This window comes from Pantherophis guttatus, chromosome 7 (assembly GCF_059756535.1).
Source record: "Pantherophis guttatus breed Tessera chromosome 7, ASM5975653v1, whole genome shotgun sequence".
Classification (NCBI taxonomy): domain Eukaryota; kingdom Metazoa; phylum Chordata; class Lepidosauria; order Squamata; family Colubridae; genus Pantherophis; species Pantherophis guttatus.
Window position 1 is genome coordinate 19,082,497 of NC_142069.1, and position 18,409 is coordinate 19,100,905.

Consider the following 18,409-nt stretch of genomic DNA (forward strand, 5'->3'; position numbering starts at 1 on the left):
CTAGATGACGTCAGGATCATGCACTGAAGCAGTTTATCAACCTTATCACTTTAAGGAAAGACGGAGCAGCCAGAACAACTGAAGTGGCTTGTGATGGATTGGGGACGGAAAGGGAGGATACGGGTAATTGCATAATTGAGTGATTGCACTGGGGTGGAGCTGTATGCTGATTAAAAGGTGATGGGAGCACAGAGCATCAGCTCCAACAAAGATTCCTTTCTGTAACAATTTAAGGTGGTCAGTTAGTACCGATATCAGGATAAACAGACTTGGTTACTTCTTTTGCGTTCTGAGGTTTATTTTTCCAGTCTTTACGGAACCTGACAGATACTGTGACTGAATAGTTTCTTCTCTATATTGAATGGAATAAAAAACTTTGTAAGTTATTCAGTTGGGAAGAAATGCCATCCTCTTCAATATTATTAACTGAAGCAAAGGTGATTAATAATTTTGCTTGTACAATAGGCTGTATTGAAGATTCTTTTCTGGTGATGTGCCTTTGCGTATAAAATATAGGGTAGCCCTTGTTGATAGAACAAGCAACAGAAAGAAATGTCTATATTTAGCAGTCAAGTGTATGAATACAATAAAATTAAAGTCATGCTTAAATCCAACAAGGAACTTACAGAAATGCCCATTTTCTGATTCATTCTGAGATGAACATCAAATTGAACATGTAACTTCAAATGTGGATTGGCTATGACCACTGAGATAAAAGGGTCCTTAGTGCTGTCTGAACTTGATTGTTTTCTTGCAGACATTTCATTACCCAAACTAGTAACATCATCAGTGTTAGTAGGGAGTGGAGTTTGCTCTCATTTTATATTTTAGTGGCTTGTCCTCTTCAGTGTTGGTGGGTGTGGTCTTGGTGGTTCTTTAGTTAGTTCTTTAACTGGGCTGTTTGCTCATTTCAACCCTGAGCTACTGAGATAAGCCTGTGGTTGTCTTGGTGGCCATGAAATCCTTACCTGCTTCACAATGGAGAAGAATGTGAAGAAGTTGAATAGCACAATACTCTCTTCTTTCTCCTAAATGCATGTTGTTGTTGCGAAGTCGTGTCCGAGCCATCGTGACCCCATGGACAACATTCCTCCAGGCCTTCCTGTCCTCTACCATCCTCTGGAGTCCATTTAAGCTCACGCCAATGGCTTCAGTGACTCCATCCAGCCACCTCATTCTCTGTCGTCCCCTTCTTCTTTTGCCCTCAATCTTTCCCACCATTAGGCTCTTCTCCAGTGAGTCCTTCCTTCTCATTAGGTGGCCAAAATATTTGAGTTTCATCTTCAGGATCTGGACTTCTAAAGAGCAGTCAGGGTTGCTCTCCTCTAAGACTGACCAGTTTGATCGCCTTGCAGTCCAAGGGACTCAGCAGGAGTCCTAAATGCATATGAATTGATTTAAAATCACACCGTTAAAAGTTGCTTTTGAATTTAGGTAAAGCAGAAAAAAAAATTCTACGTGAAACAAAATCATATTAGATTCTGTCTTTAAAGCAGCAACTTTTTCTATTGGTTAACATGTAGTTTATTGCTGGATAAAAGTTAGGCCAAAGGACAAGGTCTGAAAAATTATCTGTGTTTCCCCCTTTACCCCTTAGCCTACTCTCTATATTAGCAGGTGAAAGAACCAATGCTTTTTGATGTCTTTCTGCCTAATTCTTCTTGGACATCCTCCAGATTTGTTGGTAGTGCAGTGTTAAGGCTCCCAGTTAAAAGAGTATGCTTACTAAGATTTTATGGATGATGTGGGCCCAATATATTTGAAGGATACCAGGTTTGGAAGGCTGCTGTAGGGAAGTGAGTTGCTCCCAGGGTGCTAAAGTTTAAGAGCTTTGATTGATTCACATCTTTCTTGGACCTTTCTTGATCCACATTCCTGGGTGGCTTTAAGCTGTCATGAGAAACAGTCTGTGCTTGTTTTGGTTAGCCATGACAATTCCCTTTCTTGGTAGGTTTAAAGCTATTTCTTTAAATCCACTCTGGCATGAGAAATGAGTATATAATTATGCAGCCATTTTTTGAACTCTTTGATGGGAGACCCAAGATAGGTCTGGTATCTACTGATGACAGTTTTCATGTATGGGTGTCTGTTACATATGGGGTTCAGAGCTTAAAATACACATGCACTTTTAATTCAACTTCCTAGCTCCCAAATGATCTTTTACGTTCTATTTAAAAGAAAACACAGCAAGCCAGTTCATTTATTTCAGCCATCTATGCTCCCGATCCTGTCTGTGCATGGTGTTGCTCCCAAGGATTCCAGTTTCGAGAATTGGTGTAATAGATATTTTCAGTCTTTAACATTATTATGTAAAACTACCTGATACAACCTCTGCATAACTTAATAAAAGTAATAAGTAATTCAATGCACATGCTGCCTGAATTTAGAACCACGGGTACTATATAATGACCTTTATAATTGAAGGGTATTTTTAAATAACAATAGCATTTAGACTTACAGTATATACCGCTTCACAGTGCTTTACAGCCCTCTCTAAGCAGTTTACAGAGTCAGCATATTACCCCCAACAATCTGGGTCCTCATTTTTCCGACCTCGGAAGGATAGAAGGCTTAGTCAACTTTGAGCCTGGTAAGATTCGAACTGCCAAATTGCAGGCAGCTGGCAGACAGCAGAAATAGCCTGCAGTACTGCATTCTAACCACTGCGCCACCGTGGCTCTTAAAGAATTAAAAATCTGTGAGTCATATCATAAAATCAATAGAAGCAAACTCAAAAATATCCCAGAAGTTCCTTATGCTTTTCCTAAACAATTTTTTTTTGCTAGAGACCTTTTATTATTTACCATATTAATTGCAGATTATCAAACTTCCCTTCTATACAACCCAGTTAACCAGCCAGATTAAAGGATCATAAGATTTGCCTATTATGTGTACATTTCACTTTTGTTGAATTTAAGTTCAGTTGATACAGATTACATTTCACCTTGAAACAAGTACTTGTCTTGGCTTACTCCAGGTAAGGTAAAATGAGGTCTGTTAGGAAAATCCTACTGTCCTGCATCTAGAATTGTGCGTGGTCAAGCCACATTTTCTACAGCTGTAGCTTTAGGAATAGGAACATCCAGTTCTCAAATATAGCAATAATTCTATAACTTCAAATATTTTGGTAGAATTTTCAATAGGGTGCCAAATTTCTTAGCTTTTCTGGCCAAAAGATTTGACAATCTGATAGTGTTTAGTTTTCAGATTGAAAAAAGAGGATTAAATAGTGCTGACATCTGATCTTTATTTCAATTGTACCCCCACCACTGCCTGTATATGTACTGTGTATCTATTTGGTCCAAATCTTATAATAGATTCTTATATGTAACTTGTACCATTCTTCTTTATCCTAGTAGCCTTGTAGATCTTGAAAGTTTTTGCATTAAGATTTGTCTAATGCAGTCAGAGTACCAAAACAATGTGCATTGGTCCAAAAGTGTCATTCTGAACACTTAATTTAAGAGTTGAACCCTAGAAGGTATGGTGGTAACACATCTTTTTAAAAAAAAATTGTCAGAAAAGAGGTGTTTATTTTGTTTAAATAGTTAAAACATCCTCAGCTGTGAGCATAATGTAAATAAAAGGATTGGAAAATATAATTGCATGCCTTTGGATTTGTAAGAACTCCTGTTATGCAACATTGTTTTCGAACCTCAGCAGGCACTGACTTGTTGGTAAATTTGCTTTCCCCTCTATAATATTCTTGAAATTTTAACTGTTTTGAGTTTATAAATATTGGCTTTTCCCCCCTCTTCTACTATAGAAGATTGTACGGAAAAGAAGATCTAGGAAGGTCCCTCTTGGTTTGGTTATATTTTTCTCTTTATCAAAACTTTATCACACTCTCTTCAGCTTGTTCGTTTTGTCTCAGTTTAAGCCGCATTGTGTCACGATAGGCTATGATACTCTACAGCAGTAATTTTAAACATGTTTTTCTCAGAACCCTTTTAAAAGTTATAGAGGACCCTAACAGAGCTTCTGTTTGTAAGGGTTATAGCTTATTTCCCAAAAATAAGACCCTGTCTTATATTTTTTTGAACCCTGAAATAAGCGCTTGGCCTTATTGCCATGCTCTCAAAAGCCTGATTGGGTTTATTATCAGGGGAATGTCTTATTTTGGGGGAAACAGGGTAATGTTTTATGGAAGTAAAGATGACACTGAAGCTGGAACTTGAATTTGTAAGAGGCAGCTTCTATTTAATTGTGTATTGCACAGATGTCAAACTCGATTGTGTCTTATGATGTAGTGGGGCGTTTTTTGCCTTTGTGGAGCCAAGATGGACGTGGCATGCATGTGTGGCATCTGGTCCGCAGGCCGCCATTTTGACAGGCCTGGTCTATTGGATTAGGAACCCTGGCTGACACCAAGCAAATGGTAAATGCACAACCTGGTTCCCAGAACCCAGACAGTGCTCACCCCAACTGAAACTTTTCTGGTTACAGTCCATTGTATTACAAAGAATAATATGAAAGCATGAATATATTACTCTAGATAGTATCTTTAAGGTGCCCTAAAATATTTGTGTGTGCTACACAAACAAACAGACAATGCTCTTGGAAACTGTTAAAACAGGCTGTCTGTACAAACCCTCTTCCTTTTTTATTGGAAAAAAGTACAAGACGAAACAAGCTGGATGTTAAGATAAATATTTACGGTACTTTTTACTATATTTGAACAATGTAGGAAGATGTTTTCTTCTTCTTCCTTTTTTAAAAAAAATACTTGCATTATACCATTTCACCCAATAGAGGTCACTGGAGGAAATGCTTAGGAAATTCCTTATTGCCTGTTTTACTTTTTACCTTGTGCAATTGCTCCAATAATAATAAAAAAACTCATATTTTTCTTTCTTCTTAGTATCTACTTGTATTTGACAATGGAAACATCTAGTAATTAGAGAAGCCAATATAAAATTATTCTGCCCGTTTGAGTTAAGTATGAAAAATGAACCCATTATAACAGAAACTTCTTGTTTTGGCTCCAGACTGTGGAAATATATTCTACAATTTAATAATTATTTCTTCTTCCAGTCCTTGCAGGTTTTGTTGATTATATTCCTGCTTGATTACAGATTGGCAACTTTTCTCTGTGGCTTGGTAGCTTTTGATTCCTGCTCCAAGGGATGGAATGCAGAAGTTTGCTATAAACACAGCTTTGTAGCTGAATTAGCCCGCTATAAGTTTACATGTAATTTCTGAAGGAGCTTCTGACGTGCACTGTGACATCATTCTCACAGATGGATAATATTTAGACTGATAACATGCTGCTGTGTTGGTTAGCATTGATTTTGCATTAGATGTAAGAATAGGATCCTGGAAAAAGCATATTAATTTTAGAAAGAAGGAGAATTTAGAAAGGAGAACATACTTGTTGCTTTGCCTAAGATTAAGTACATTTCTGATTTTTTTCCCCCATAAATATTGCAGCACAAATGAATACAGATAAAGATAGATAAATATGAAGGGAATATTCTTATCGTTGTTTTCCCTCCTTTTCCAAGATGGGTAAGAATTGCACAATTGAGCTTGTATTTATGTGACTGTAAATAGGAAGCCCTTGCATCATATCCTGCGGCAGAGATGGTTGGTATCTCTTTGACTTCACTACACTAAAGAGATGAACAGTTCAATATAAGAAATATCCCACTTTGTCACTTGGCTGTTTGTCTGTTTTCTGCTGAAGTGATCAAGCTATTGAGCTTCAGCTGGCTACATCATTTCAACTACCAGAATTCCCAACCCCCTCTCAATTTTTGGGTGTTTATTACCATGTTTCCCGGAAAATAAGACCCTGTCTTATGTATTTTTTTTTTTGCCTTCAAAAAAGGCACAAGGTCTTATTTTGGGGGGATGTAATCCACTGACATCCACTCATCCAGTGGTGAAATCCAATTTTTTTTACTACCAGTTCTGTGGGCGTGGCTTGGTGGGCATGGCTTGGTGGGCATGGCAGGGGAAGGATACTGCAAAATCTCAATTCTCTCCCCACTCTTGAGCGAAGGATATTGCAAAAATCTCCATTCCCACCCTACTCTGGGGTCAGCCAGAGGTAGTATTTGCCGGTTCCACTACTGGTTCTCCAAACTATTCAAAATTTCCACTACCAGTTCTCCAGAACCTGTCAGAACCTGCTGGATTTCACCCCTGCACTCACTTCACTTGTGTGTGTCGCCCCCAGCCTCCTTTTCACTGTCACAGGCCTTCAGGAACTTTTTCTTCTGTGGCCTGCAAAGCCAGCAAGGCTTTCCTGAAAGCTCTGCAGCCAATAACAGAGCTCCAGATCGACCCAGAGCTCTGTTATTGTCTGCAGAGGCCTTCAGGAAAGCCTTGCCGGCTGCAGAAGGAATGGGCCAGCAAGGCAGGTGTTGGGGTTTGTGAAACCTGCTGCAAAGGTAAGTAGTAGGGCAGCTCCACCCCCTAGCTTAATTTTTACCTGGAGTGGGCGGGGTTTTAATTAGGGCTTATTTTGGGGGTAGGGCCTATATTGGCTGCACGTGTAAAAAGCTAGGACTTACTTTCAGGGTAGGTCGTATTTTCAGGGAAACACGGTATTTATTAAATTTATGTAGCTTGCCACTTCACGCATGCAGCTTTGGATGATGCTTTGCGTTGAAGTCAACTCATCTTAACAGTTGCCAAGATTGAGAAACAAAGCATTAAATATTGCCCCAGCAAGGTACCAGACATTCAGACGTGTTCTGATGAGCTTAGAGTGCTTGAATGGCCACTCCTAATATTCCAATGGAGGCAGTTTCATATTACAAGCACTACATTTGAGACGAGGCACTTATAGGGAGTCCTCAACTTACAACTGTAATTGAGCCTGAAATTATAGTCTTAAATGATGCTGGTTGTTAGGCAGGTAACATGTGACTGCCCGATTATACAATGTTTTTTGTGGGGGTAGTTTTCGTGTGTGTGTTTGTGTTAATAGCTTTTTATTAGTTTATAATATAGCATACAAAGAAAATACAAAAATAGAGAAAATAATGAAGGGAAAGGGAAAGTGATAGATTAGATCAGGGGTCTGCAACCTTAAATGCTCAAAAGAGCCATTTAGACCCATTTCCCACAGAAAAAAAAACAAAAAACACCAGGAGCCACAATACCCTTCCCGTGCCTGACTATTTCTTGAGCGACCACAAAACTAGCATATGTAGTTGAAATTAAACATTCTGTTTTCTTCTGAAATTTTTCTTTTCTTGGATTTATCCATGGTTAGCCTACCAGGGCTTGAAAAGCTCAATAAATCGCATGCCGGCAGGTGTCACACATTGGCAGTTGTGATGCATGTTTTGAGTGACGGAGCCGCAGCAGAGGGGTGAAAGAGCCACATGCGGCTCCAGAGCTGCAGGTTGCTGACCCCTGGATTAGATAGATCTAAACCTATTAGATAGATAGATTTAGTGCTGCTGTGGTGCAGTGGTTAGAATGCAGTACTGCAGGCTACTTCTGCTGACTGCTGGCTGCCTGCAATTTGGCAGTTCAAATCTCACCAGGCTCAAGGTTGACTAAGCCTTTCATCCTTCCGAGGTGGATAAAATGAGGACCTAGATTGTTGAGGGCAATATGCTGCCTCTGTAAACGGCTTAGAGAGGGCTGTAAAGCACTGTGAAGCGGTATATAAGTCTAAGTGCCATTGCTATTGCTATCTAATCGGTAAAACCCAAAATCAAAGTTTCATTTTTTTCCCACCTCAAGCCCAAAGCCCAAAAGCGGTTTCCAAGCAGAAATAAAAGTATTTGTATTTTATTCCTTGATCAAAATAGTTAATTTAGCCATCTCTGCTAACTCCCATCGGTTTTTGCAGCCATTCATCCATTGTGGGGAACAAGGTGACCTTCCATTTCTGTGCATAAACTAATCTTTCTGTCATCAACATATATAACATCAAAGTTCTGAATTTTTTCTGCAAGTCTTTTTCCATTAAAACCATTAAAATTAATGGTAATGGTAGTAGTTAAGTGAATATGGCAGTCTTTCAATGAATCTAGTGTCCTCAATGACTTTGATTCTGGGTCGTAATTAGTCCTGGGGAGGTCCATTGTAACTCTGAAAGGTCATAAGTTGGATTGGTCTGGGTAGAAGTGTGGGAACTTCAGTCTAATACACACTGTGGACATCAGGCTGCATTCGTTTCACAGGGTTGTAAGGGCAGATGGCATAATGGCGTATAACAGCTGGACAGTTCATACTTTTGACTCAAAGGGAGTCTGGGAACATTACTTCATTCTCTTACTCCATCAAGCTCCATGCTCAGATTTTCCCATTGCTAACGTTGCTACTAATTTCTCTTGAACCTTTAAAGCCACAAAGGAAGTGAGATATTGTTAGCCCTTCAATATAGAACTTCTGTCTGTCCTCTGTATACTGGGGTTGAATATATAAACAGGAAGTTCACCCAACTAAGGAAACAAATTGAGGTTAATACAACAACGTGAACTCATATTTTTCTAAGCCAAAGTCCTTATGTTGGCTTCACTGGTGAGTTTTAAATACCTTACTTTGAACAGATAGTATGTATGATATCACATTTGCTTTTTACTTAGATTGTATGGTTCTGACAATTCTAAAAAAAAAGAGAGAATTGTACAAGTGATTATATTGGTGACTGTCCTCCTCGAGTTTCTTCAAGATTTGGATGTTCCAGCTACTTCAAGAAATAAAACTTATATTTAGGCCCTTCATTAATTGTGCACTTCAAAAAAAAAAAACTTTGCTTGGAAGTAAATTACATAACAGAGGATACACAACTGTGAAACTTTTGTCTGCAAACAAGAACTGGTGGGACCATAAAATATAGAAAAGTAATAGGAAATGAGGAACTAACTTGCTCTGGGACTTTAGAATTCAGACTGATAGGCACCTGTCACATAATAGTGCATATTTAACAATTGTCGATATAAAAGACAAAAAAAGTCTGGATAGTGGATATGGCAGTATCTGGAGAAGAGAGGGAACTGTAGAAGATAACAAAATAAGAAACAAATAGAAACAAAACAACTGTGGCAAAAGCAAGCAAAGTTAGTATCAATAGTAATAGACACCTTGCGTTCAATCCCAAAACATCTGGGATTGATATTCTTGAACTTGAACACCAGCATTTACAGAGTCACCATTAGTCAATTACAAAAGGCAGTTTTACTCGGAACAACTTACATCAGGGGTGTCAAACTCAATTTCATTGAAGGCCGCATCAGGGTTGTGTTTGACCTTGGGGGGCTGGGGTGGGCATGGATGGAGTGGGCATGGCCAGCTTGACATGACTCCTGTCGGGGGCACCTGTGGTGGCCTGACCGCTCTGCCGGTGAACACAGGCTCTCGAGCTCCATTTTTGGCTGCCACAGCCTCCTGCAACCCTCTGCCAGTGAAAATGAAGCTCGGGAGGGCTGCGTGCAGTGAAAATAGAGCTGCCAGTGAAAATGAAGCTCGGGAGCCTGTTTTCACTGGCAGAAGCACCGTGGGTCAGTCCACTGTTTCCAGGGTGGCCCCATGGGCCAGTTAGTACCCTGTGGGCTGGATCCGGGCCCCGGGCCTTAAGTTTGACAACCCTGACTTACGTCGTACAACAATACCTTTAATATCATCAAACATCCTCATCTCTCTATTCCAGATTGTTGGGAAGAAGCTGATAGGTGGACAAAAATTCCAAATCCAATCTGAACATCTGGCAGACTGTACTATGAACTATAGTAACCTACCAGTGAGGTACTAACTTGACCTGGTTGTGGGTCTTGTGTGCTCTGAGAATGATTAGAACATTTCAGTTAGAAGTATAAATAGAAACTAGACTAGACTAGACTAAATTAGACTAGGAATAGAATAGAATAGGAATAGGAATAGGAATAGGAATAGGAATAGAATAGAATAGAATAGAATAGAATAGAATAGAATAGAATAGAATAGAATAGAATAGAGAATCGAGCAGAGTAGAATAGAATAACAAGGTTCAAGGGACCTTGGAGGTCTTCTAGTCCAACCCTCTGCTTAGGCAGGAAACCCTGTACCGTTTCAGACAAAGGGTTATCCAATCTGTTCATAAAAACTTCCAGTGTTGGAGCATTTACAACTTCTGGAGGCAAGTTGTTCCACTGATTAATTGTTCTGTCTGTCAGGAAATTTCTCCTGAATTTAAACATAGGGAGGGAGCTATGGGGTGAGGCTAGAGGCTTTCAAACTTTTTCAGGCTTCAAAATCTGTTATTAAAGGTAGACAGATCTACTGAAACCACTCAAGAGGCAAAGCTCTGGAGATAGATCTTGGTTGTTTGAACTATTTCCTTTTAACTTTCACAGAAAGTCTTTAAATTCTTGTAAAACCTTAGGGCAGTGTTTCTTAATCTCAGCAACTTTAAAATGTTGGACTTTAATTCCCAGAGTTCTCCAGCTGTGGAATTCTGGGAGTTATAGTCCACACTTCTTAAAGTTGCTGGAGCTTGAGAATTCTGCCCTAGGCTACTGCAGAAACGTACAGTTTGAAAAGTAAAGTTTATCTGCTAATGAGATCACTTTGGTTTCTGTCTCTGTCTATACCAGTGATGGCGAACCTTTTTGCTGTCGTGTACCAAAGGGGGAGCGCAGGGGGGTCGTGCACGTGCCCAAACCCATAATTCAATGTGCCCTGCCCCCGTGCATGCATCCAATTGGCTGTGAGCAGAATTTGCCTGCAATATTGCATTTGAACCAGTGGTGAGTTGCTCCCGGTTCTGTCTGGTTCTTTCGAACTGGTAGTAAAGGCGAGAGGCTCCGCCCACCTGCCCGAATATCATAATTGACGATCTGTGTATGAGCAGAAGCTTCTGCGTGTGTGCTCCTGTTGCAAACCAGTAGTAAAGGTAAATAGAACCACCCCTGATTCGAACCCCTGTGCCACCAAGGCTTAAGACCTTTCTTTCTTAGAACTTTCTTTAGCCTTTATGCTAAACTGCTGCTAAACCAGTAAACACAATTTACTCAATAAGCTATTATTGACTAAATTCACACATTAGGTTAATCTATGAACTGCTAATTGGATCACAAATTATAAAGAGATGATAGTTCTGCTGTCTTCTCTGCAGATTTTTCTCTTGGTTTTCTTTATAGGCTCCAGTATTTGTTTTAAGGGATTCATTTGATTTGCTTTCAGTTGCTATGGCTACTGCTTATAATCATTTTGCCTGGGCTGTAATAAGCCACGTGTGCATCTTCATCTGGTTTATCTGTTCACACATGCTACAACAGGATGTAATGTTTACATGTAGATGGGACTTGCTGTAAGTAGATACTGTTCCTATTTGGCACTACAAATAAACCAATCATTGTCTGAATTTTATAAATATCCCAAATCTGTACCCAAATCATCATCGTCTTTTAATGATCTCATAATCCCTTGTGGGGTGGAGTCTGGGCAACTGAATGGAGCTGAATGTTTCCTGGCCGGATGCCCTTCCTGTCGCCAATGCAAAGTTATATTCAGCAGATAAATTCTCAGCGTGCCCAGAGAGAGAAATATCTGCCTGTACTTAGGATCGAACTCACAGCCTCCTGACTGTGAAGCGAGAGCTCCACCTCTAGGCCATCACACCACTCAAAACCTATTTCCAAATGGATGGAAAAAAAGTGACATGATCATTTTTCACACATATGAACATTGCATCATGGTCATGTGAACAAAATTTGGATGCTTGGCAAGAGGCATGTATTAATAGTAGTTGCACTGTCCTGGCAGCATGTGATCACTAAAGTCAATGGGGAAGCCAAATTCACTTAATGACCACATGATTCACTTAAGAACTGCAGTGTCCTGCTTAACAACTGTGGCAAAAAAGGTCATAAAATGGGGCAAAACAATTGTTACAAGTTGAGGACTACCTGAAGTAGTTTTATTACTATGTACATAGCTAAGCGGTATGCAAACATAGAATAAAACAGCAAACTGTCTAGTTTACAGGTTTCTTATTTTAAATTATAAAGTCCAATACCTATATAAATGTTATTATATACATTCAAGGTGACAGGTAAAAAAATTATATTTTTTTAACCAATTTTACAGAACTTAAGCAAAAGAAGAGCTTATAGTGCTATAGTATCTTTTTAAAGTTTTAAGTGATGCAATTCCAATTAATAATTTAAAAAAGTTTCAGGTGAAATGCAGAAAAGACAAAGAAACACATACTGCGAAATATATTTATTAAGAAATGTATTTATTGCCATCACCAGCAAAAGCCTTTTCCTACTCTTTTTTCCCCTCTAGTTAGTATATTGAATTTAGATATCAAGGAGGAATTACTGTTTACCAGGCTTAATTTTTAAAACATTTACTTTCTTTTTACTTCTGTACTTAGACTGTATCATTTGTTTTTTAAAAAATAACCTTTTTTCTTAATGTGATTTCCTTCGAGATTAGATTTACTAATTGGCCCAATTATTGTAAGTAAGAATTATTAGAGTCATTGACAAAGAGCAACTTATAAATCAAATAAATGTCCTCTTTTAAGTGAATTCAATTTAGTGAAATCTTGTAAAATAATATTTATTATTATTCAATTAAGTATCAAACATATCCACTATTCTGGAATATTAATCTGTTCTTTCTTCCATTATTCAGATATGGCTTATGTGTTTAGAACAGGTGCAGTTAGTGCAGTGTTTATGAGCTTCGTTGTGCTTCTAGACCGGGGTGTCAAACTCAATTTCATTAAGGGCTGCATCAAGGTTGTGTTTGACCTCAGAGGGCTGAGTGGGTGTGACCAGCTCAACATCCTGCAGTGAAGGATGCCCTCGTGAGCTCCATTTTCGCTGGCAGAGGCACTGCGGATCAGTTCTTTGCTGTTTCCAGGGTGGTCCCACAAGCCAGATCTAAGCATCCTGATCTGGCCCGTGGGCCTTGAGTTTGACACCCCTGTTCTAGACGCCTCTCTATGGAGTCCTATCTCAATCCTGAAAACATATTTTAATATATTAAACATTAAATAGGCTAGTTTCTAGTATCAGCTTGTTGCAGGAATACTTTTGGATCCCGTGCAATTCCAGAGGGAAGTTAGAGAGCATCTTAAGGATTGAGTTTAACTTCTTCTATCAGGTATCTTTGTCACTTGCCATGTCCACTATTTCTCCAAAATGTCTAATAAAATAACTGCCCCCCCCCCCCCAGATTTATAAAGGTAGAACTTGACTTGTTGCATCTATTGCAAAATTAAAATGCAGGCATGCCATTCTAATAACTGAAATGTCATTACTGAGAACAGCCTTATGCACTTTATGCAGAGGAGTAATAAGCAGTGAGCAAAATAATTAGAGGCATGAGAAATACAGCTAAAACTAATTTATACCAATGCAACTTACTATATATTTTTCTATACTTCTATTTTTGTTTCAACTGTATGGATTTACTGTTTTGAAGTTAGCATGTTTAAAATGTTTTTAAAAAACCATTTGTTTCGTTTTTAAGATCTCATCAATTCTATTTAATCATGACATTCTCAGTCTTCCTTCAGTTCATTTATTTTTCCTTCATAGATTTGTTTTGTGATTTGATCCTCAATTATTCTATCTACAAGATCACAACATTTCAGTGTACATCTCTTGTAACTGCTGACATATTTTTGTATTCAAGGCACACTTTTTCATCACCCATTCGTGCCTAAATCTATCTTTTCTTGATTGAGCACAATTACATCTGAAATTTCCCAGGCCCACTGCATTCAACTTCTATATTTTTCTATATTTTTCCTGGCATATTCAGTTCTCATATCCATAAAAGAACTTAGGCAGCAGCCTGGTCTTATCCACAGCCATTTTTGCTTCTTTTATAAATTTTTTTTATATATTCACTACTTCTCTACCAATATTTGCATCTCTTTAAATGCTTCCATGCATTTGTGAGCCTATAGTAAGCATTCTATCTGACTATACAAATCCATCTATTTGCTCTAGCTTTAAAAAAAAGCTACTTATGTATAACTTGCAATTACTCACTCTACTTTCCTTCCAAACATAAGTAATTGGGATATTTCATAGAGTAATTTTCAGATCCATACTTCTTGTTGCATCATACAATTTACTGTAGATTTAACAGGTTATTAGGCAATACTGTAGCCTCATCTCAAATACAAAACCTCATCTATGTTCTCAAGGAAACACTGCCAATGTTACCCAACCATTCCTTGTATGACTATCCATAAATACATTTAAACATCAAAGAGTTGTTTATACATCTTTGTCTTGCTTCATTGATGCTGAATTAGTGGCTAAGCATTGCATTCTCATGTACTACATGCCTTATCTATACCATATACAGTTAAAACAGTTCATTTAGTGACCATTCAAAGTTACAACAGCACTGAAAAAAGTGACTTATGACCATTTTTCATACTTATGACCATTGCAGCATCCCCATGGTCAGTCACTTGGCAACTGACTCATATTTATGATGGTCGCAGTGTCCTGTGGTCATATGGTGACCTTTTGTGACCTTCTGACAAGCAAAGTCAATGGGGAAGCCCAATTCACTTAACAACCATGTTACTAACTTAACAACGACAGTGATTCACTTAACAAATGTGGCAAGAAAAGTCGTAAAATGGGGCAAAACTCACTTAACAAATTTCTCACTTACCAATATAAGTTCTGGGCTTAATTGTGGTTGTAAGTCAAGGACTACCTGAGGTGATGTTAACAACCATTAACTACAGATTCCTCCAAAACATCCCATGATTCACTTCGTCATTTTGTTTTTCTAAGTCAATGTGCATTTTTCAGAAGAATAAAATCTGGCCTGCACACCTTGTACCCAACATAAATTCATTGTACTTCTAATATTTTGCAGTTGTCATCTCTTCTGTCCTTTTTGATCAGGATTCTGCCAGACGCCTTCCCAGCCATATTTCTGTTGTTTGAACAGAACAGAACAGAACAGAACACCCTTATTGTTCTGTTATGCAGGGGATCATAATACTTTTCCTCCAATTATCAGCACAAATGTTATCTTCTTACAGCATCCTTAACAAGTCACAAATGTCAGCAAACATCACTAACGTTTTAATATTTCTCAATTTATATGAAATATATCTGCACCCTTCCTGATTCTCATGGTATTTATGAGGGTTTCTTCTTCTTCTTTTTTCTTAGTCACTAATTGATAGCCTTCATTTTATTTCCACTTTCACTAGTGTTCTCCTGTAAATCTGCAAGGTGTTCCTTTCAGCACTGCTTCATTTAATCGGTATTATCCCGAATAATTTTTTCACTTTCATTTTTAATTCCATTCACTCTGCTGGAGGTGTTTCATTGTTCTCTCTTGCTTCCAGAGCGTATCTTTATGTTCATCCCAAATCACTCTCTGTTTCTCTTCTCTTTTAATCTTAACTTTTCCTTGCTCTCTCTGGCTTCATTTTAACTCTTTTTTTGTCTGTACATATTGCACAGTATCTGTTATTTGTTTCAAAATAGATAACTTTGTGGTCTGCAACTGAATGCCCTGGGAGGATGAAATGCTTTGATATTATTTTGTCCTTGATTTGAGTCCTGATGTCACTCTTGTGTTCATTAATTCTTTTCTGCAGTTTGATTTCTTTTCCTTATGTAGAATCCAGAGAAGCATTGTTGGTAGATGTATTTACTTACTCTACATGAAACAGTAGATGGCATATCTTTTTTAAATATTTGTAGAATAGAATATAATTCTTCATTGGCCAAGTGTGATTGGACACACAAGGAATCTGTACCCGGTGCATAAACTCACAGTGTACAAATGAACAGCAAGTAATAGATCATAGATCATAAATCATAGTTACAATCATTAATCATAAATTACAAACAACAATTGATAAATCATGAGAAACCAATAAGAAAAGATAGGAAAGATGAGAAGATGAGAAATGCGACAGTGCTGTGGGAATTAAGTGTTCAGCAGAGTGATGGCACGAGGGATAAAACCTTCTTTGTGTCTAGTTGTTTTGGCATGCAATGCTCCATAGCAGTGTCCTGAGGGGAGAAGTTGAAACAGTTTATGTCCAGGATGTGAGGGGTCTGTAAATATTTTCTCAGCCCTCTTTTCTAATCTGTACAGTATACACATCCTCAATGGAAGGCAGGCTAGTTGTAATTGTTTTTTTCTGCAGTCCTAACTATCTGTTGATGTCTGTACCTCTCCTGTTTGGTTGCTGTGCCAAACCAGACAGTTATTGAGGTACAAATGACAGACTTAATACATTGTATTGAGGATCCCTACATTCATGTAAGCCTCATATAGTTTTCATGTAGGAGTAGTAGTTTCTGTTCCTGAAGTTGAAGCAGTCTAATCCTCCCCCGTGTCAAAAAATTGGATCCGATCACATGAACCCTTGACTTATGACTACAACGTCTTATGACATTAATTCTGGGCTCAATACAGACATGTTCTAGACAGAACTTAAATACATAAGAGGTACATACCTTTTTAGGGTTCACCTAAATAGTGGAATTGAATGTTATGGTTAAGGAAATACAGGTGCAATCTAGACATAATTTAAGATGAATTTAAATAGATGGGTTTACATTTACATTTACAGTTTACATTCCAATTCCAAAGAAAGGCAATGTCAAAGAATGTTCAAACTATTGCACCATTGCACTCATTTCACATGCTAGTAAAGTTATGCTTAAAATCCTACAAGCTAGGCTCCAACAGTATGTGGATTGAAAACTACCAGAAGTACAGGCAGGATTTTGAAGAGGCAGAGGAACTAGAGATCAAATTGCCAACATATGCTGGATCATGGAGAAAACTAGGGAGTTTCAGAAAAAACGTCTATTTCTGCTTCATTGACTATGCTAAAGCCTTTGATTGTGTGGATCACAACAAATTCTGGCAAGTTCTGGGAGTACTTATTTGTCTCTTGAGAAACCTATATGCGAGTCAAGAAGCAATAGTGAGAACTGGACACGGAACTACTGATTGGTTCAAAATTGGGAAAGGAGTCTGGCAAGGCTGTATACTGTTACCCTGCCTATTTAACTTATGCAGAGCACATCATGAAAAAGGCAGGGCTAGATGAATCAAAAGTTGGAATTAAGATTGCTGGGAGAAATATCAACAACCTCAGATATGCAGATGATACCACTCTAATGGCAGAAAGTGAAGAGGAACTAAAGAGCCTCTTGATGTGGGTGAAGAAGGAGAGTGAAAAAGTTGGCTTAAAACTCAACATTAAGAAAACTAAGATCATGGCATACGTCCCTTTCAATTCCTGGCAAATAGATGGGAAAGAAATGGAGGTAGTGACAGATTTTATTTTCCTGGGCTCCAAGATCACCGCAGATGGGGACTGCAGCCAAGAAGTTAAAAGACGCTCCTGGGGAGGAAAGCTATGGCAAATCTAGATAGCATACTAAAAAGCAGAGACATCATCCTGCCAACAAAAGTGCTTATAGTCAAGGCTATGGTTTTCCCAGTTGCATTGTATGGCTGTGAAAGTTGGACCATAAGGAAGGCTGAGCATCAAAGAATTGAGGCCTTTGAACTATGATGCTGGAGAAGACTCCTGCGAGTCCCTTGGACTTCAAGGCGATCAGACCAATCAGTCCTAGAGGAGATCAACCCTGACTGCTCTTTAGAAGGCCACATTCTGAAGATGAAACTCAAATACTTTGGCCACCTAATGAGAAGGAAGGACTCATTGGAGAAGAGCCTAATGCTGGGAAAGACTGAGGGCAAAAGAAGAAGGGGACAACAGAGAATGAGGTGGCTGGATGGAGTCACTGAAGCAATAGGTGTGAGCTTAAATGGACTCCAGATGATGGTAGAAGACAGGAAGGCCTGGAGGAATGTTGTTCATGGGGTTGCGATGGGTCGGACATGACAAATAGATGGGGCCCTTGATTTTCAGCAAAAAGTGAAATATATGTTTGAATCAATTCTAAAATCAGAAATATTTGTCTGAATTTTGCCTTACAATCACTATAGCATTTATTCTTTCAGAATAAATACCTAGCATTCATTTTCCTTTTTCTAAAACAGCTGGTAGTTTTAAAATTCTTGCATGTTTCCTGACGCAAATCACACATGGTAATAATGATGAAAGTCAGCACTTCCTTTTTTGAAACTGCAGTAAGCGATTCTCATGCAAAGAAAAAAGCTGCAGTGAACTATGTGAAGAAAAGGATTAACAGCTTAGAAATGTCGTGGATACCTTCCTAGATGTGCATCAAGTTGAAATATGTTCAGGTATACTTGTAAGTAAATCTAGCCTGTTACTAATCTGGATAACTGTAACTGTCTTTGTTTTGAGTGATTGTTCTTTTGCTCTTACTTTGAAATTGGATAGTTAAGGACATAGTAGTACTGTGCAGGGGCAAAACACATCCTGGGAACAATGCACAGTTTTTTAAATGCAGTTATTTGCATTTCTGGAGGAATAATTTCATGCAGATTTATCATTAAAAGTTTT

At 38.4% G+C, this 18,409-nt stretch overlaps 1 protein-coding gene across 2 annotated transcripts in view; it reads left to right on the plus strand.

Moving 5' to 3' along the window:
• The window catches only part of FGD4 (FYVE, RhoGEF and PH domain containing 4), a 124,123-nt gene that overhangs the window by 8,165 nt on the left and 97,549 nt on the right, over positions 1 to 18,409 (plus strand). The window contains exon 1 of one of the 2 annotated variants that reach the window (XM_087873099.1): positions 18,097 to 18,186. The exons of the other annotated variant lie outside the window; for it this stretch is intronic. The gene's annotated coding sequence lies outside the window, so the exon portion shown is untranslated. Of the gene's footprint in view, positions 1 to 18,096; positions 18,187 to 18,409 lie in introns of those variants that run through there. 2 annotated transcript variants of the gene reach the window in all.